This window comes from Anopheles coluzzii, chromosome 2, assembly GCF_943734685.1.
Source record: "Anopheles coluzzii chromosome 2, AcolN3, whole genome shotgun sequence".
Lineage (NCBI taxonomy): Eukaryota > Metazoa > Arthropoda > Insecta > Diptera > Culicidae > Anopheles > Anopheles coluzzii.
Window position 1 is genome coordinate 102,728,390 of NC_064670.1, and position 13,979 is coordinate 102,742,368.

The window sequence follows — 13,979 nt, forward strand, 5'->3', positions numbered from 1 at the left end:
TTAAATAATGCAAACACAGCAATATGGTTCAAAACACATGAAAGGCTTTATTTTGGTGCGGCAAGCTGTTTTCGTGCTCCCTTTTGATGATAAAGAGTGTTATTTGGATTGTAAAACAAATTTTTCTTTGAGTGAATTATATCATATTTCTATCACTCACAGAGTTTTGACGAAACCAAACCAATAAATTGATGTGTAACTAAACACTCGACTTAAATACACCGTTCACATTCCGTTTTCAACAACGGATACTCTTCACTATCTGCAACCGGTAGAGCAGAAAGGCTTTCCAAAAAATAAAAATATGAAAAGTCCTTTTAAATTTGCAATATTTATATTACACAGTACACATGCCCAACCTGTAACACGATACCGGAACTAGCACTAGTGGGTTTTTCGAGCTTGTTTGCCTCGCCTACATTGCAAGCTGCTCACGTTCGCTTTTCACCAGCATAAAACGTCAACCCATCATCGTCGACAAAACGATACTCGTCATGCATAAGCGCGTGGAAAATATGCGAAAAAATACTCATACTCACACACACACATACACAACCACCAGCGTCATGTTACGCGCGATGGGACGCACAAAACGAATTGTATTTGCATGCTGAACAATAAACGACCGCAAGCCGCAAAATGGGAGACGTTGGAAGATTATTTTCGCATGAAATTTTTAACCCTTTTCTTGCCAAATTCGTTGTGCAATGTGGTGGAAGACGTCAAGTAAATAACAGGCCCGCTTTCGGAACAACAATACCGGTAGCGGTGCTGCTGCATGTCGTTGCGATTGACGTCAAGTACCGGGCGTCTCCTTTGTAAGTACTGGGCGCCTCCACAGGGATCGCTGGAAACAGCTGGAGCGCTGAGCAAGGATTTCCTTCAGCACACTTGCATCCAACTCATAGATAGCAAATCAGGTGACTTAGTGTTTAATTAAAATTTCCAGCAACACTAACACCATTCCATCGGGAAATGAACTAAACGAGACGGTCTCAAAATCGAATCAATCGGTTTTACGCCGAAACGTACCGCAACGCTTTGAAGAGCTCCAACGATCCCGACCACAATGATCGCTCTGATGTGTCCATCATATGCTTTCCATGCTTTTTTGTCCTTCTTTTATCGAGTAAATCTGTCCCACGGTCGTCTGCCTGTTAGAATATGCTCTCTGCTTCCGAACTAGTCGCGATGGCATCTATCCTGATCGCAATGGGAGAAAAAGCAGGCACAAACATACACAGAGAACGCTGAGGGCATCGTTTCCAACGGCTTCAGCTGTTATTTCACTCACCATCACGACCGGCCAGCATTCGCAAACGATGCAGGATAAACATGTTTACCACTTCAAAAAGCTTCTCCAGCTTCCACCCACTTCCCACACAAGCTGTGCGAAACTGTTCAATACGTCGTCGTAAGGCCTCTACAGTTGGATTTGAAACGAACAGGAGAACCACCTTTGCACAGGTCAAACTAAACCGAAAATTTCAACCACCCCATTCACTGCAGACACAAAGCGCGTCCGCAGTGGACAACAACAACAACAAAAAACAGGAAATGTTGCTGCAACGTGTGCACCACGAAGCACAGATAAAATACGTTCGTTTGGATGAATCTCCGGTTTGCGCACCAACAACAACAACGCAAGCGCTGTGAACATCGGCAAGAAAAGCCAACGTTTTGGCCACGGTTCAAAGAACACGGCTCGTTAGACGGAGCTGCACAGAGCTGACCGATCGGTAAATACAAATATGTGATACGTCCCTAACGAAGGGTCGTTTCCCCTTCGTTTGGGCTCACGTGTAACGTGCAACAAAGCTTCCACAAATCCGTTCGACGGTGAAAGTTCAGAGTTTTCCAAACCCGATCCGATCAAACGACCCACGCTTTGCTATGCTATGATGCCGCAAGCCAATGACTTCACCTTTTGACCGTTTGAATCGCACGCTTGCTGTACCAGCGTGTTTGTTCTTGTGACATAATAAATTTCCTCCATCGAGGCTTTCGAGCACTGCGCAATAGGCGTTTCATGTAATGTTAGAGCAAGTTAGTTTTACAGCACTTCATAATGATGTTTTACAATTGATTTGCGCCTAAATGTAGGCTACATTGATCAACGACTGCAAACTAATAACAAAGAATGAAAAGCATTTATTTGGTTTAGCGACTCAATCGTTTAACTTAACAGTTTATAACTCACAGAAAAGCAGCCAAGCTTTGTCATCAAGATCCCTCTAACCCTTTATTAACTGGACACAAATTGCCCATCGAAACAATGTTATTATCTGACGATAATGATGATGATGTTTCCTAGCCAAATGGCAATCGACCATATCATTTCGGAAGCATCCCCCTTTACCCTACGGTCCTTTGTGTTTGCCCTGCTACAACTCCTGCAACGACCCCAATAAATACTCCTAATTGGTGTAAATTCCTTCCCTTCATAAACTCTCGCCCTTCAAACACAGTTCATATCTTCTCCGGTAAACGCTTCGAGCTGGTCTAGGCCATACAAGTCACCCCCCACAACTACATCTACTGCTCACAGAGCAATGGAAAGGACAAAATATGGCCACCTAAGTTCGACCCCCCCTGGCCAACCGTTCACTGAACGATAAAATTGTGCTACGTCGGTGTTTGTGTTTAAAATAACAACAACACACTAACAACCCTCCCCGTGCAGGGCGTCCCGTTTGCAAAAGGTTCCTTCTGAAGCATACACGCGCGACACCGTTTTCCTTCCCGTGGTGAAAAGTCGACCAATAGCAATTAAGATCCAGCAACGCTCCAGCGGGCTGCTGGAAGGAATAAATTCTCCCGCTTGTCCAAGCAAACCATCACCACTAGCGTGAAAGGGATTCCCATCCCGTCTTGCCGTCATAATAAGCCAACGTCCCGTTTCCCGTGATTTGCCCTTGTTTAGCGGTGCCCTTCTGACGCGCTACGATTATAATCATAACATTGAACGACTTTTCGAAAGGTTCGCCTTTGGTTGTGCTTCCGGGTCTGGCCACCCCTTTTTCCGCTTCCTTAACAGTGGAACGCACGATTCTTGGGCGGGCGCTTTCGCAAAGAAGCAAAGGGGCACCACGGGCTCGGGGCGGCTGGACTGTTGGTGGGACTGTCGGTGAAATATTCCACCCACTTTCAGCATCCCTTTCATCGTACATATAAACATGATATAGAAACACACACACGCGCATACGTACACATGCTTCAATCGGAGATTTCAGACAGTTTGGAGCCGCAGCACACGCGTCCGGGCGCTAGTTTTGCTCTTTCCCCTCGAACGGGCAGCGAAAGGGAAACGTTAGAACCTTTCCCTTTTAGCGTAAAGCACAAACGTTAACGCAACGACTGCAGGACATTGGGCGCTGGGTCTCGCGCTCGCTTCTCCATTTAATGTAACCCATACTTCCTACCATCGTCGTAAGATCAAGGGTAAGACCACGCACAACCCATTTTCGTGCGAGTCGAAGCACGATGTGTGAAATTTGGAAAACGTGCTCACAGCACTACGGACCAATGGCGGATCATGAAGCATAATGGTTGGATTTCAAACGAAGATGTTTCAAGCACACACACCCACGCGGACAGGATGAAATCACTTAATCTGTAAGAGATGATGCTCGGAATGAAGGCATCAAGGAAGTGATTTTTTGTTGGAAATATTTCAAACATAAAATTAAGAACAAGATCATTCTCTCTTTTCGAATCAGGGTTAAAATGTTTATATTTTTTAAATGTCAGTAATTATGTTTGCTAGCAAATAAATACTTTTTAGACAAAACATATTAATCTTAACTAACGCAGTTTTAATGTGGTACTTTTATCTGTAGTGAACTATTCCCCTTATAAATCAATGCAAAAATCAGTCGTCAAAGTAAATCAATGTGCTACAAAAAGATACAAAGAAGTGTATAAACAGAACCATCATGAAGTAGACCATTTTAAACACATTTTTTACGAATAAACCCAAATAAATCATATTACTATCACTTCTATAGCTATTCGTAATTTATAAATTATTTAAGAATAATTGTTTGTTGAACTGTTGGCATACTTTCAGGCGCTCTGCTAGGCTGCAATCACGCACAAATAACGCCTAAATGTAGGCTAGATCAAATACAATTGCATGATAATTAGAAACAAAAGCGCAGCAATCGGCTACGGACTGCTCTGCAGCGCAATACACTTTATATATCTAGACTTGTTGCAAAAAAAACGCCTCACTAAACTCTGTCTACAACTACTTCCCCTTCAATGATTCGACATCTCGTTCGATAAACCTGAACCGATTGAACGTGCACAATTATCCTGCACCTATGCTGCATCCAGCGCTGAACGCGTAAATGCAATGCGCATCAAACATGATGTGTGCGCTCGTGCGCTCGTTGCTGATTGAAAGAACCACACAGAAACACACACACACACTCAACCCTTCCTGGCATCAAGTGATCTATCATAGCTCTCCACCCACCCGACAGCATTGAACTAAATGCCTTTCATTTCCCGTTTTTCCTCCGACCCACCAAAATCCCCAAGTGCTCCCCACACCGCGGATAATGACTTCCGGCCAGCGAGAAATGAAGCAACTTCGAGTTCCGGTTCCGCGAACGCACACACCAAGCATTCGATTCGATGGCTTGCTCCGATACTTCTCCGAAAAGTGAATCATTTTCCTCCCTGGCTCAACCTTCCTACTTCGTTCGGGTTCTACCGCTGTTGCTCTGCCTCGTCTTTTTTCTGTTTCCTTTATGCTCATGTGTGTTTATAGTTGCTGCTTTTGCAAACTCCGGGTTCGATTTTTATCATTCTGTGCGAACCTGTGATCCGCATCCGATTCGGTCTGATGGATGTGTGAGATCCCGCATGTGTACTGCCCGTGTCCAACGCTGCTCACCGCGCATGTATCCTGTACCGTGGCCCTACATGTGTGTTCTCCCCCCCACCCCCCCTTGGGAAAGGCGCCGGGAAAAGGAAACTCCCGTGGCCGTGGCCAGCATCGGTCGTGAAATGTGCACAAGAAAAATGAACTCGGCCCCGGTCACTTTGACCGCTCAATCGAAACGATCCGGGCTGCACCGAAAGCGAACGGACCCTTTTGCCCCGTGGCAGTGCAAAATGAAGCCAAAAACCAGTTAAGCTTACTTTCCGCCCCGGTCTTTCCCCCAGTTCCCAATCCCCTTGCGCTCTCCCCCGTAGCCCTGTTTTTCGTGTTGCCGCAAAATTCAACTTCCGACGGGCGCTTGGAAATCGGAATTCCCTCGAGCAACCGCGAACGCAGACACACAGACACAAGCACACATTCACAGAGGAAATATAAATCTTTCCTATCATCAGTACAGAATGTGGCCCGAACAAGTCCTCCTAAATTCGCCCCACCTCCTTCTAGCGAATGCTTCGTTCCAAATGCCCTTGGCAGCCGTTCGGCTGGTGCCGTTCGACTGTTTGTATGCTATTTTTAATCATCGATCCACAACCGGTGGTGGCACTGGTGGAGCGGGGCACGGGTTAGGTGTATCCCAGGCGGGTTGTTCCGATTACGGATGTCATATGCTGTCCTATCGGGTCTCTCATCCCCGGAAGGGGACAGCATGAAAGGAAAGCCAACGCGAAACGAAACGTAAAGAGCCAACGAAACAAATAACTCGCTACCCTCACCAACCAAAGCCCACACACACACACACACCCAGCACAGTGCAACTGTGTCACTGTCATGGGCGGAAGCGTGGCACAATCATCCGAAGCATCTACCTCCGTCTCCTGTGCAGTCGCTTGGATGTTGGTAATAAATATTTACCTCCAATTGGCAATTGCCAACAATGCACGGAAGGGATCGTAATGGGGAATCGGTTTTTCATTTTTATTTTTTCATCACAATGAGGACGCTCGTGGGTGGGGAAAAAACGACACACGTCAATGAGGGGGGTAAGGGTGATGAGCTTGCAAAAGCTGCTAGTTGCTGGGTAAGGGATACCTTGACCTAATCACGGGAAGGCAAATCGATACTTCGGTGTGCACTGGTTGAAACTATTTTTGAGTGCAGCTTGGGTTGGGCCATAAAGCTTGAAAATGAACTGATGTTAACATAAATATGTTGAAGCATAACATATTCATGTAAATGCTGCGCCTACGTGGTATCTGTGGCAGAGGGTTAAGAAGACTAGACTAGAAGCTTTCTTGTTTTTGAGTTGCAGCAATCTAGGCGTATTTGTAAGTAACCTTTTTGTCAGTTTTCGTCCAACGCCTAAAGGTATGCAAACATATGTTTTTCATACAGTTAATTCTTCGATTTGAATTCACATTTCACATCAAAAGGTAAGAAGCCATGTTAAAAGGCCATACACTGGATAAAACAATGATTTATAATTTAACAAAAATATTGTAGCTATTTTCAAGCAAAAACACTTTGAATATTGAGATTCAACCAATGAAGATTAATCACAAATTAAAATTACTTTTTCAACAACAACAAAAAAGCATAGAATTTAAAACAAAACATTATCCTTTATAAACATACACACACACACATCAATGACAAGGCGCTAGATCACACCCCAAGCACACTCGGCTATGAACTAAACACTCCCGAGCGCAAACAAACGTAAAAAGCATTATTCTTTCGCTATCACCCCTGTCTGTCTTATCATATTACCATCAGGCGATGAAATATTTGCCCTATGAAGTCGTAAGTGGAATGCCAAAACCGGGGACAGCAGTGTAAAAAAAAAAACAAACAAAACAAAGAAACCGTGGGAGTGTACAAAAAATAGCAGAAACATCACCCAGAAGCCCCTATGGATGTGTTTATGTGCAAAAGAACAAAACCCGGCATGGAGTGCAGAGCTAGTGGAGCCACGAACAGCACAGCACAGCATGTGAAGATGTTCAGTGTGCGAATGTGCTTTTTTCTGCGTTTACATCACGCAGCTTCGCATCGTAATTCATCTCGATTGCATTCGAGCATAACTTGCATAAATTTTGCAACTGCCTTCCAACGCTCTTCGCCCGTCACGTACGTGTAGCTTGAGCGATTCGCCCAGCACAGCACGCGGCATTTCGGAGCGCAAATGGTCGTATTCACTTTGTTCGGGCTTCTTTTTTTTCCTCCTCCTCACGTCCTTCGTCAACGAGTTGTGTGTGTGTGTGTGGGTTGTTCGAGAGATGAATAATCCCGACCTCGCTCGGCACCCCACTTTGAGAAGCTTGAGTATAAAAAAGGGGCTACTCCAAACGACGATGAAGACACTGATCGAGGATCGGATTGGTCCTTTTTTCAGCCTTTCATGCATTCCGTCGGTCGGTTTTTTTGTTTGGGAAGGGGGTATTTGGTCGATGCTCTACCCTTTCACTCACCCGGGTCGTTTCGGTCGTTCATCTTCACTTTCGATTTTTTGCCATCATTTTTTTTAATTTTCAAAATTGATTCTCTATCCCCTACCCCTGTCCTGAACTTGGGTTTTTTTCATTCACTGAGAAATAAACCGAAGAACCGAATGCCAGCAGCGTTCAGCTGAATGTTCCGATCGGCGGCAACTTTTGCAATGTTTTCTCCCCTACCGGACGTCTACAGTGCTGCGTCGGTGTGACGAAAAATGCTTCATTTTTCCTCCTTTTTTCAATAGATTCCACCAAAAAGGGGGCTTTTTCTTCTGGTTCCCAGCTCGCAGCTCGATCATCTTTGGCAGTAGCAGCAGCAGCAGCAGCCGCCGCACAGCCAAGAGCACAAGGGAAAGCGTCAGGCAAACCACGTGCTATCGTTTATAATTCATCTCTCCGCTCACGCACCAAACATAAATTGTGCTCATCCTTGCCATTTTTCCTTTTCTTTTTTTGCTGTGCGTTCTGGTGCACTTTCCACCGCAAGGGACGAGCAGGCGGCAGAAAAAAAAACATGAACTGTATGAACTGTGCATGTGTGCCTGTGTGCCTGTGTATTTCCCACAAATATACTCCACTTTGGCACAGACTCCGTCCACTCCGTCGGGTTGTACGGGCAGGTGCCCTGATGGCGCCCGCCATCTTGCGAACCAAAGAAGCAAACGAAAAAAAAAACCACGGCACCAAGGGACCGATGCCAACATATTTTCATGTTTACCGCGTGACCATATCGTCCCGATGCTTCTTTGCATCGCTGCTCGCTGATGGGTTTACCACTGGCAACCCAATCCACCCAAAAAGTGTGAGCGTTCCGTTCCGGAAAGAGCCAGGCGCCAATTCCCTTGCAAACCTTGCTGGATGGGATTCTTTTTTTTTTTTTTCAGAGAGACAGAAAATTCCTTCTAGCTGTTTACGTGCCACCTCCGAGCAGCACCGGAAGGAAATCATAAGAATTTCTCATTTTGAACTAAATATGTACGACGGCCCAATGGGATAACCAGACCAGCTGCAGGAACAGAGGAAGCGAACGAGAAGGATGTCTCCTTCGGTTCGGCCCACACACAAATGTCAACCCAGAAAGTTTGGTAAATTGAAAACGGTGAATCGAAGCAGAAGAAAAAGGGCAAACACTGTTTGCACTGGAAAAAGGTAGCGTGAAGAAAAAGGTTGATTAAAATTCACTTTAGCGGAGAGATTTTTGGGCGAAGCAATATTTTGCGCTATCGAACGAGTGTTTGGGTAAAAATTACAAAATAGTTCACTGAACGCAATCAATTAATTGGAAGTAGATGAGGCTTTTTTGGTAGCAAACAACACTCATGCATAGACTCACAATTTCATTTGATTCTTGGAAATGTACACCTTGAACCTTCGGGGGCTTTCCAATGAAACTTTCGACCAAAACGGCCCCGACTGTAACTGTACACCGTCCGTTATTGGATGGAAACAACAACTCAAGCGGGACGGGAGACCTACGCATTTTATGCTCGACCATTCGTTCCCATTTCGCTTAAAACCAGCCACTGAATCTTCCCAGTTAGCTGGAGCGTTCTTCTTCCCTCCTTTTCTCCAAATTGTTTCTTCCCAACACTTCAACTTAGTTTGAAAATCTATCAACAAATTCATAAACCACAATACAAAGTGAGTGTTTTGAACCGTTTTGTGTTGCTCAGAAAATTATGGTTTGTTGTTTGCGTGCACTAAATAATTTTTAATTCGTGAGATTTAAAGCTAAATTCTGGATTCTGTTGGCAATTACATTTACACACGATGAATAAAGCATGAATAAGCAATTTTCGCATTACCTGTTTTAATCCGAAAGCAGCAGAATTCTCTCGAAACCCAGTTTTTCATCCAACGTCGAAGCATTCAGAAATTTCTTTCTTATTTTTTGTTTTGTTTTTAACAGGAACAAAATACACTCCTCCACTTCAATGATTAACCGTAAATTACATTTTGTTCACATTTTGCTTTGCTTTTGGTAACTCGTATGTGGTCACTTCCATTAACGGACGTCAAGAGTGATTGGAATGAAATTCACTTCAGTATTTGTTCAACACTGCTACCATTAGAAACACTTTATAGGGAAAAGAAAAGAGCAATAAAGCAATTAACCATTTGAGGAAACCAATCATAAACACTATTTAGTAATCATTAATTCTAGCACATCAAATTTTTCTTTGTAATAAATTCGCATCACCATCCACTGATTAACTCATTCATTAACACACACCAGTGCACTTCGAATCGAATTTAACATCGCTTGCTGGCGCATTCTTTACACCCTCGTCTCGTCTTTCAAATGTGCCACCGAACAAACACCTTTAATCACACGACATTTCATCGCGCACAGCAGCAGGTCGTACGAACTTGCAGATGCACACGGCGTCAAACTGCATCCAGCGCCCGAGAAGCCCCAGCAACGAGCGGCCGAGTAGCATATTCACACTGCCCAAGCTCCCGTGCTGGGGATGACAATTTTTCCTATCACTCGTACAACAAGCACACACACACACACACACATACACATAAGGGCAAACATATACAGATGCACGTAGTGAGGCGTTTTTTTTTTGCTTCATCTCCATCCCTACAGTGTTTTGTGTTCGTACCGTTCGTCGTGCCCGAAAACCTGGTGACCAAATTCTCGCAGCATTTTCTCTCTCTTCCCTTTCTCTCTCTCGCTCTCGGGTTTGCGGATGCTGCTACGCGCGCATGCAAACTCGAATGCCCTCACCGTCGGGGCAGCTCAGTTCCCCATCAGTCCTACAACACGGCCACCGACTTGCTCCTTGCTCAGCTTTTACCCAGTGGCTGGGAAAGCACCCGCAGCAGCACACGAAACAGCTGTGTGTGTGAGAGAGAGAGAAAGTATGTGTGTATGCGAGAGAGTGAGCGTGTTGAACAAAACACACACACACACAGACAGACACATACAATAATCACAAAAGCTTTCGCTCGCAAAAGCTTACATAACGCAGCTGCTTTCGAGGGTTTCGCTCTTCGGAAAAAGCCAGCTGATTCGGAACGCAACCCATACATGCTCACCCATTTCACACGAAGGTTATCATCCATTGCTATACACAAATACACACACACACACATGCGTGTAGATCTGTATTTAACATCCTTTTTCGCCTAACCTAGGCTAAAAGGGAAAATGATGTCCCCCATCAACGATTCGATCGAAACAAAATGAAAAGTCGACCAACAAGCAAATGGAAAATAACATTGCATTATGACTTAATATTTTAATCAAACTTATTTGTGTTAGTGTGTGTGTGTGTGTGTGTGTGTGTGTGTGTGTGTGTCATGAAAGCATGAAAATCGGGAGCAAAATAAAAACAAATTGGAGTGCGAGCAGGATGGCGAGCTGCGAATCATCCGCAAAAAAAACGCAATACACGCCACAGCCAAACGTTTGCCAAGCTGCGTGTGTGTCTGTGTGAGATTATTGCAAGAGAGCACACGAGAGAAAGGGATAAAGAGAGAGAGGAGAGAGAGAAAGAGAGGGGGTTTTCTATTCGCAGGGGAAAACACACACACACACACACACACGTACAGATAATGGACTGCTTTATGACCTTCAGTGAAGGAAAACTCATGTAACCTTAAAACACCATTTGCCGAGTGGTTTGCACAACAGTGGTTGAGTACGGCACCACCGAACTGAAACGTCCTGGATCAAGGGGAAGGGTTGTGGGGGAGGGTATGTAAGCCACACAGTCACGTACACGTACACAGAAACACAACCGTCCCGGTGGAGGGAATTGCTTCAAAGATTCAAAACAACACCACCTGAAGCAGAGTGTGTCCTGTGATGGAATCGGTGCCGTGCGGAGGAGTGCTTCCACTCTCTGCTCCACTCTCTCTTTTGTAGACACAATTATGTGTCCCATTTTTTTGCGTAAACCATCTGATACAAGATTGCCCTCATGTCTTGCGAATGGCTTAATTTCGCAGGAGCAACGGTTCTCTTTCAACTCTGCGGCAGACGAAAGGCAAACAAACCTTCTCCATCCGCAACACCCAAAAAAAAAAACAAACAAAAGGGACATGGTAAACAAACTGCTTTCGGTATCGAACATAAAAGCTTCATTCTTTGCTTTTCCCTTACCCCCCACCACTCACACACACACACTCGTTATGACGTTTTCGTGTTTGTCGCCGTACGCTAATTATATCGAATGGAGTGGAAAGGTAGAAAAGGTGTAAAGTGCGCCACACTTTCTCTCTCTCTCTCGCCCAGTTTTTCCACAAACACACACACACAAACACACACACACACACACACACACACACACACACACATAATTTGATGGACGTTTTGGTGGCATAACCGCTTCCGACCAGGTGGGTACGCTGAGTGTTGAATTTCATCCTTGACCCAATCTTCATTGTCGTTTCGCATGGGGCGAGGGCGTCCGTTCCGATTTCATTTCCGAATGCTTCACTTTCATCAGAGCAAAGCAAAGGGTAGATTTCACACCTCGACACAGATACACAGGTTCATGCTTTTGCAAATGTGTTGCCTTAATAGATGTGTGTCCGCCGGTGCTTTAACACGAGTGACGAGCGTTTTTTGCAATTTTTAACAAAACAATCCGCTTTCACAGCAAACTCTTGCACTCACAAACAGAAGCTCATTTTGTTTCATTTCTTAGAATTCGTAGCGATGTGTGTGTGTGTGTGTGTATAATCAGTTAAGCCCACCCACACGCACTACTTCATTGTTTTATTTATGTTTCCTTTTTGCTTCCATTTCGCCCCCTCTTTATTCGAGGCACTGAGACAAAAACCACCCAAAGACGGCAGCACACGGCTGTCTCGGGGCAAATTGAATCAAATATTCAATTGTTGTTTCGCTCGGCAAAATTGGAAGGAGGGGCTGGTATGCTAGCTGGCTGTACCGCTTGCCTGCGCGTAGAATGCGTCGATGTCGTGGAACCATTACTTCCAAGCAGCAGTCTGCCAGCGATTAAATATTTATGTTTTTGCTTCCATTTTGCCCCTTTGCCCTTTCCCTTCTTGCGCCACGGCAAATGACGCACTCTTTGAGGTTCCTTTTTCACACACACACACACTCACAACTGTCACGCACACTAGTGAAGCACACGGTTCAACATTCTCCTGTGTTCTGTCTCCGAAGCGATCGGATCATCGGAGGAAAAAACAGCTTCCTCGTGGTTTGCGTCTTCTACATCCGAACGTACAGCCGTTTGGGCTGTCGCTCGACTAGCTCCAAACGCAACGGGCTGTGCGCTAGGCGTGCTCACTGAAGCTCACAACTGTCCACCACGGTGGAGCGAGGAGCGAGAGAGAGAGAGGGAGTGTACAAGAGTGAGAGTTGGAGAGCGAACGGAGCTTTTGGATGAAGCAAGATTAAATATCCCTTCTTTTTTTTTGACTCAAATGGGCTAGAAGAGATGCTTAGAGGATGTTCACCAACACTCACACACACACGCACACACACACACAACTCTTGTGCGACAAATCACATCACCGTTTGACAATATTGAAGAAACCAGAAAAGATACTCTTTCTAATAATATTTCTGTTTTCCTTATCGATACCTCTTTTCTCGTGCGTTTTCCCTCACTAACCTTGTTCACACACACATAAACACCACTTTCTCCCTTCTTCTACCCCTCACCACACGCACGCACGCACACACACACATACACACACACAGATCAGCAGTGCTTCGAACACACGGTAACGCGACCGAACTGCGATCCGCACGCGACGATGTCCTCGGCCGAACTGAATCGCTCTGTCGCCCGAAAAGCGCTCTCCGATCCTTCGTTCGGCCACAGTGTCATAACCGCGTCGCGTCGCTTGTCAATTACCGCTCCATCGTCAGTGTCCTGGTACGTGGCACCCTTTGCACACCGTGATCTCGTCCTTGCTCCGGCACTCCGGCGGCACTCACTCTCTCGCGACGATTCGGACGCTCAAAAAAAGCTCCGTTCGGACCGCTCACGGCATTCTCGGGTTTTCTTTTACTGCCACGAGGCTTTCCCATCGCTCCCTTGCTTCCGCACCACCGCTGAGCGGCACGAGCTGGAGGGAAATCGCTCGTGACGAAGTATCAACATCATCGATGTCGATGGGTAAAAATGGGATGATTTACCACCCAAAGCCGCGTTCCTCTATTCCCCCTCGCAATGAGTGCTCGATGGGGTCGTGCTGCTGCTGCACCGTTGCTGCCGGTTTCGATTGGTGTGGTGACATATTTCTCGTACCCCGGGTCGGAAGAGGGCAGGCAGAGAACAATCCGGTGTGATGCGCCCGGCCCGAGCGCGCGCGCTGTTAAGTAAAGCACTTCAACACGTACGCTGCAACGCCGCTTGCCGCCACACTTGAGCGATAGCCCGGGTTTCAGGAGCGGCGGCAACCAGCTGCCGGTGCAATTGATGCCGCATGCAGCGAGAAGAGTACTCCGCGAAGACACGGTGGATGCACCTGGATGCACCTCCCGCACAAGGAGACGGCACCCTTTACGATGGTCCAATTTGTAATTTATGCATCAGCATAGGGGGGAGGAATGACGATAGGGGATCAGAATCTTCAGCGATGCTGGATGGGTAAAACAT

General features: G+C 45.8%; 1 protein-coding gene across 1 annotated transcript in view; it reads right to left on the reverse strand.

Annotated features, from left to right (window-relative positions):
- LOC120949462 (uncharacterized) overlaps positions 1-13,480 on the reverse strand; it is a 111,113-nt gene extending 97,633 nt beyond the window's left edge. Inside the window, exons 1-2 of the mRNA XM_040366775.2 lie at positions 12,957-13,480; positions 9,189-9,460 (exon numbers count right to left, since the gene is read on the reverse strand). The gene's annotated coding sequence lies outside the window, so the exon portion shown is untranslated. The remainder of the gene's footprint in view (positions 1-9,188; positions 9,461-12,956) is intronic.
- Positions 13,481-13,979: the final 499 nt, after the last annotated feature.